This window comes from Lutjanus erythropterus, chromosome 13, assembly GCF_056507025.1.
Source record: "Lutjanus erythropterus isolate fLutEry1 chromosome 13, fLutEry1.hap2, whole genome shotgun sequence".
NCBI lineage: Eukaryota > Metazoa > Chordata > Actinopteri > Lutjaniformes > Lutjanidae > Lutjanus > Lutjanus erythropterus.
In genome coordinates, this window is record NC_139329.1 from 35,253,622 (window position 1) to 35,260,807 (window position 7,186).

The 7,186-nt window shown below is 42.2% G+C and overlaps 1 protein-coding gene across 1 annotated transcript in view; it reads right to left on the bottom strand.

The window, feature by feature from the left end:
- syt12 (synaptotagmin XII) overlaps positions 1-6,955 on the bottom strand; it is a 30,073-nt gene extending 23,118 nt beyond the window's left edge. The window contains exon 1 of the mRNA XM_084734757.1: positions 6,490-6,955. The gene's annotated coding sequence lies outside the window, so the exon portion shown is untranslated. The remainder of the gene's footprint in view (positions 1-6,489) is intronic.
- Between the last annotated feature and the right edge of the window lie 231 nt (positions 6,956-7,186).

Consider the following 7,186-nt stretch of genomic DNA (forward strand, 5'->3'; position numbering starts at 1 on the left):
CAAAGCAACCAGACTCCTTTGACAGAAAATAGTAATTTTACCTTGCAGACCGTGTTAGCCTCAACTAGCTGAGAAGTCTGGCTCATTTTTAATTGAAACAATGCCTTCAGAAAACTCAACATCACAAGTAATGGGAGGAAGCGTCGGATGGCCACTTTGAAATAATGGTCATGTAAACTTCCAAGTCTTTCTGGTTTCTTTACTCCTCTACGACAGTAAACTCATAATTTATGTGTTTGGGGCAAAACAAGATGTTTGAGGATGTCAACGAGGGCTTTGGAAAACAGTGATCAACATTTTTCATCATTATCTGACATTTTACAGACCAAACCACTAACTGATTAATCAAAAAAATGATTGACACATTAACTGATGATGAAAATAATCGGTAGTTGCAGCCCTAGAAGCTTCAATTTATGCAACATGGTACTTATGACTATAGAAGAGTGGAAAAGTAAACAAATATGGGCGCCTCACATCAGCTAAAAAACATCATTCACTGTAATTAAACATTAATGGTTATGCACAGTATTTTAATCCTCACTCGATCAAATCCGTAATCATAAAAACCATCCATCCAAGGACGGGGCAGTTAGTGTTGTCCAGTCTGCAAACACTCACAGTAACAGGTGGTTCTGTAACCTCAACAGAACTTACATTACATACATGATCTGATGCAGAGACGTGATTCATGATACGGAGTCACAGAGGAGCACAGGAAGTGCTCGAATCACAGATGGGACAGAAAGGATTCAATATCAGCTCACTGGCTGTTGGAACTGAAGCAATAACTATTTTTAATATCTGCCCACACAGATATTGTACTAATCAGATTCGCTTGTACCAACACCATCAGTTAGTAAAACTACCTTTCTACTTCTTTGGTGAGTGTGCTTATTTGCTTTCTCACCCCTCTCATGTCTGTACGGTAGCCTGGCTGGAGCCAGCTGCTGGTTAGCTTACTGTAGCTTAGCATTAAGACTGGAAACAGAGTCTGACTGTGAACAAAGGTTATTAAATCTGCCTAGCAGCAAATCTCAAGCTCACTACTCAATTAAGCCACTAATGACGAGTAACTGCTCCCAGTCAAGAAAGTCCAACACATCACCCCCTGTAAAACTGCATATTGTCATGTTTACACTTTGCATTTTGTACAGATTAAATAAATGAGATATGGCATATTAATTACCAAGCTTTTTCTTAACCTCTGGGCAGAACCAGGTTAGCTATTTCCCCTTGTTTCCAGTCTCCAGCTGAGCTAAGATAACCAGTTCTAGCTACATATTTTAACAAAGTGAATATTTCCAAAAATGTTGAACTATTGCTTTAAGACAACAGCCAAAAAAAGCAAACAGTTTGTGTGTTGCCAATACTGTTTAAAGCATGATCATTTCTGAGTCTCACTCTCATAAATGTGATTCATCTTGTGATACTTTATTTTACGATTCTCTCTCCAGCCTGCTGCGTTTCGAGGCATCTCTAAGAGAAGTGAGCTGTAGCTACATTTGGCAGCAAACTGCTCTGACCGCTGGCATTCACCATAAAACGAGGCAATCCATTACATGATCTATTCTGGAAATATTAGCTGTGATACATTAAGGTGTACGCCACCGCTCGATCTCAGGAAAGACCATTTTGATAATGGCACAGCTCGGCCTTTAGGTGTTACAGTAGACTCACAGAGCCACATATCTGCAGTGTTCATCTAAGTGCTCTCAGTTTTCTTAATGTAATAACACTTTTCTTCTGAGGAGTTCAATGGGGACACGGGGAAGGGAAGGCGGTGTGTGTGTGTGTGTGTGTGTGTGTGTGTGTGTGTGTGTGTGTGTGTAGACGCAGGGGAAGCCCATGACAGAGAGCGAGAAAGAGAGTTGGTGTTAAACGAATGGCTGAGATGATTGCGAGTGCTGGTGGAGGAATTGAATTCTGAGCAGGTCGTATTTCAGCTCGGCGAGGAAGAGGCGAGAGTCCCGGTGACACACACACACACACACACACACACGCACACACACACACATACACACACACACGCACACGCATGCACACAGAGACATCCAGCATCATTAGAAAGCTGTGGGGGAACACACGCAAAGACTCAAAGTGTGAGATCACGTTAACAGGACTGAATTTTTCTTCTCAGTGTCTGAGGTTGAAGCGTCTAAAGCGAAGCCGGCTGCTTTTCGAGTGAATGTTCCAGTTTTGGATCCTGAATGTGCCTCATCTTTTCAGAATCACAGCTTTGGGAGGCAGAGAGTCCCCGCCTACACATCTTTTAACTGTTAATTGATGCTAAAAGCTTTCCAGGTAATCACAACTTCTATCTTTTTAGGATGGAACACAGAAATGAAGCCAAGAAGTAAAAATTAATCAGTATGGGAGGCTTCAGGGGGGAATAAAGCCAACAAAGTAGTAGAGGGACAATCAATCAACTGTAGTTACAGTAAATAGGAACACAGCTAGCTCATCCACACAAAACATGAAAACCTCAAAGACAGGAACATTTAACTAACCAAACACACCAAGTTTTATTACGTTTAATCACATTCGCTGACTTCCTTCCTCACTCTCTGACGTATCCAACATATTCTGAAGTAATTCCAACAGCAGCTTACAGGAAACACACCGTTACCTTGAATAAATTACAGATTTCTCTAGTTGACTATTGTTGGGAACATTTGGGGTAAATATAAATATAGAACACAACAAAGTATATAACATGTCTCACGTTTTAAGACATTGTAATGCAGAAATGTACAGCTTTCTATACTTGTGACCAGGGTTGGGTACCACTACATCAACTAAATTATGTCGCTACTACCGAGTACTTATTCATATTAAATTAATCGGTGCCAGATTTCGGTACCAGGGAACGCATCTCCGCAAGAGAAAAACTTGGAGTATTACTCAGATTACAGAGTGGATTGAGAGAGTCAGAGCAAAAGCAGATGCAAGTTTAGTTTACAGGGAAATACTCGAGTACTGAAGCACTATGGTAGTAATAATAAGTCAGTATGCCCTGATGACAGACAGACAGGTTGGATGGTGTAAGAAAGGGTTTGAAAGTGGAGAGGGAAGTCAGGAGGGATTTTATTTTGTGCAAAATATTCTAAATAACTAAGAAAATGTTCTAAATCAACAACATAATAATAATGTTGAAACAGAACTCTAAATAAAGGTTAAATACAATAAAATAAAATACATTTTTTGTTATTACACAAAGAGTAAAGTATCGAAAAAAAAAGGTACTGTTGGGCACTGGTGCCAAATTCCAAGTACTGATACCAAATGAGTTCAAATTTGAACAATACTCATCCCCACTGCCTCATGTCTGAGCAGATTAATCAGAGTGATGTAATCTTTTCAGTTTGGTTCATATATAAACTAGGATAAAACTATCTAATATTTCATAATAAAAAGTCATGATCTAAAGTGTTTAAACCTACAGTGAACTGCAACCACACACTCTTTGACGAGGACAGAGATCTCTGTTGCATGTCTTTCAACGTCTCTCTTTACCCTTGACTGCATAAAACTGCCTCAAAAAGAAAAACTACATTCAAATATATGTGAAGAAATGTGTTCCTTTGCTTGTTGTCCCCTGTATAGAAGATCAAGTGGCACCGTTTGATTTGACAGCACTTAAAGTCTGGAGCAGCTGCGGCTCAGGAGATAAAACAGATCGTCTGCTAATCAGACAGTCAGTGGTTCGATCTCCATGTCAAAGTGTCCTTGGCCAAGATACTGAACTCCAAACTGCTGGGAGTGTGTGAGTAAAAGGATGAGCATAGACAGAAAGAGCTGTAACCTTAAAGTTCAAAGCCTCTGCAGTCGGCGTGTGAATGTATGGGTGGATGTTGACATGCGGTGAGGAGCTGGCTGACTACAAAAGCACCATATAAATCAGTCCATTTACCATTTAAGACCAGGACTCTGTACTTACTCTGATCAAACTTTGTTAGAACTAACCACTTAGATCAGGGATACTCAGCTGATACTTAACTTTGTGCAAGGATTAACAGATGAATCAAATGTTTTAATGTATTCAATAACTGTAACTGTATTTTAGTTTTAAGTACTTTGGTAACATTTTAAAGTTTATACAACATTAAACAGCTGGAATCTCTTCCATCATGCAATCACTGAAATGTTGGAATGATTCATAAGCACAGACTGCTCCTACCAAGGACAGAATAAAGAGCATATTTAAAGCCTTTTAGAGTGAAATACATATTTATAGAATCAGAATTATCCCAGTTTCTGTGTAACTCTTGCTCATCTTCAGTTAATATTTTCCTTCCCTACTGCACTTTGCGCAAAGATCACACACAGATCAGCCTCATCTGTTACTAACAGCCTTTATCCCTTCATACTGAACTGACATACCTGACCCTTCTTCTGTGTGCATCTATATTTTAATTATTTTTTTACTGTGCATCAGAAAATGGTTGGAGGACCAGCTGATATGCTACAGGGGGACAGATTTGGTCCATGGGTCACAAGTTGAGTAACACTGGCTTAGATTCATTATTCTCTCATCACATATTTCATGATTTAACATAAGCAAAGTAAATATATAAATATTTACCAAAACTTAGTGCTGGAAAAAAGTGTTATTTTGGTGCTGGTGCCGGAACTCAGGAAGTGAAACTGATGCATACAGTCCAGTCCAGAAATGATTATTTGTCGATTAGTTGTTCGGTTCATAAAATTCTAGAAAAATGTCAGTGAGCGTTTCTAAAAGCCTAAGATGACGTCCTGAAATGTCTTGTTTTATCCACAACCCAAAGACATTCAGCCGACTGTCATAAAGGAAATATTCAGATTTAAAAAGCTGGAATCAGAGAATTTTGACTTTAATAAAATCACTCATTAACCAATTAGTTTAATAAACTGCTGCAGCTCAATATCTGCTCTTTATTGTCCTGCCTAAAATTTGGCTGGCAACTAGTAAAACCAGTTGTATTACACACTCAGTCTTTAGACTCATGATTCAAAGGAAACCCAGTGTTACAGCGGTGTTCCTCAGCATTAAGGACATTAATATCAGCTCTACAAACCATTGTAAACTCTATTCTAGAGCTGCAGCTAACAATTATTTTCATTGTCAATTAAACTGACAGTCATTCTTTTGATTAATCGATTAGTTATTTGGTGATTGCTGTCTTCCAAGGCACAAGATGACATCAGTTAATAATTGATAAATCACTGCAGCTCTACTAACCCTAAAGCCTCTACGATCAGTGCATGAATGTGTGTGTCATTAGTCTGACATGTGTTATACAGCACTGAGCGGCTGGTTGACTACAAAAGCCCCATATCCACCAGTCGGGTTTAGTTTTTCAGTCCACAAAACACTGCTGGAGTTTCACAAGAAACAGCCTTGCAGAATCTCCCAACAATGTAACTGCATGCTAACCAGTTTTCAAGAGGAAAAAACAACATCCTCCAAAATATAAAATGTCTCCATACTGCTCGTCTGTGTGATCCAAGCCTCCCAAAGCCCCGACATGCCAAGCTGACTTGAAAGACAGAAATTTACACCATGTTTTTATCCTAAATCTTCACCGTAGATCCTTAGCTTGGAGCCACGTTCGTGCACGCGTGCACACCGTCTGAACTGGGTGTGTGCGGTGTGGCGGTGTGCACACACAAAGTGAACGGCATGTCAGGGCTTCAGGAGACCTGGTCAAGACCTGGACCTGAAAACTGGTCACCATTCACTTAAATAGTTTGGGAGATTCTGCAACACTGTTTTCCTGTAAAACTCCTTTGGACTAAAAAGCTAAAACCAACCTTCAATCAGCATGAGGGTGAGTAGATCATGACTGAATCTTCATTTTTTGGTGAACTATCTCTTTAAGTGTTGAGGGGGGAAAAGTCTTATTTTAGCACTGATACCAAAACTCATGAAACTGAAGCCTACAGTCAAGTCAGTTTGATCTATTTACCCTCAAAATCACACCTGACCTCAAATGCTTTACTCAGTCAGAACAACATACTCATCTACCTCAGCATTCAAGATTAATATCAGCTCTAAAAAAAATTCTGCAAACAAAAACCCTGACTTTTGTTTGTCCTCACTTTATGCCTGAAGCTGCCCATCAAACCTGCACCAAGTTTATTTTTTAGGCCACAGTTTCCAGCTGGAGTTGAGCAGAGTCGGTGCTGCTGTGTGGACAGCTCCCGCTGCTCTTGGTGCCATTTGTTATCCCTGCTTTAACCCCTGGAGCCTCTGAAGGCTGCCGGGAGCATCTATCCACTCCTGCAGCCAATAACCTGCTCCCGATCCAGGTCCACTCGCAATGCCAATCAATATTCGGGTCGACTGAGAGAAAAGAGAGGAGCCAGCGCAGCTAAAGCCTCACAGATTCATCCTCTTACAGTCAACAAAGAAACAGAGGGAGGGGAAAAAAAGACGCATGCAAGTCCCAACTAGTCTCGCCATGATGCGTGTTGTGCACAGCGGCCTGAGTGAGCAGCGTTTCTTACCCGGAGTTTTCTTTTGGTGCAGTGGGGAAGAAGGAGGAGGAGGAAGAGGAGGAGGAGGAGGAGGGTAGACCAACTCCACCGCTCTCCCTTCTTCAGGCGCCTCTCTCCATCCAATGACACCGGTGCCGGTCCGGTCTGTGTGTGTGTATCCCGGGGGGTGGAGGAGGAGGAGGGCAGGGGAGGGAAGCAGCGTTCACACTCCGCCCGTCTCAGCGCATCCGAGAGCTCTCAGACGCGGCCAGCTGGAGGATGAAGAGGAGGAGGAGGAGGAGCAGGGTTTATCTTCCACTCGGAGGTGTCTGTGTGTTTGTGCCGCTGCTCGCTGGAGTCTGGAGAGCTGCTGCTGCCAGAGGCATCTCATCTCAGCCGCGACCGAACGACTGCAGAAAGACAGAAAGTCCCTCCTCCCCCTGCAGAGAAACTTCCACCGCCGCCCGGGCCGCTCGATAATACGACCACCGCCTCCTCCTCCAGCAGCAGCAGCAGCACTGAGGAGAACCTGCACACACACACACACACACACACACACACACACACACACACACACACACACACACACACACACTGGTGTTATGCAACCGGTGCACTGGGGTGGGGGGTACTTCAGGGACCCCCAAACTTTTCGAGTCTTACGCCCACAAACCAAACAAAAACCCCTCTGACCCCCAGTTCTGTCCCAAGAACAAACCTCCTCCTC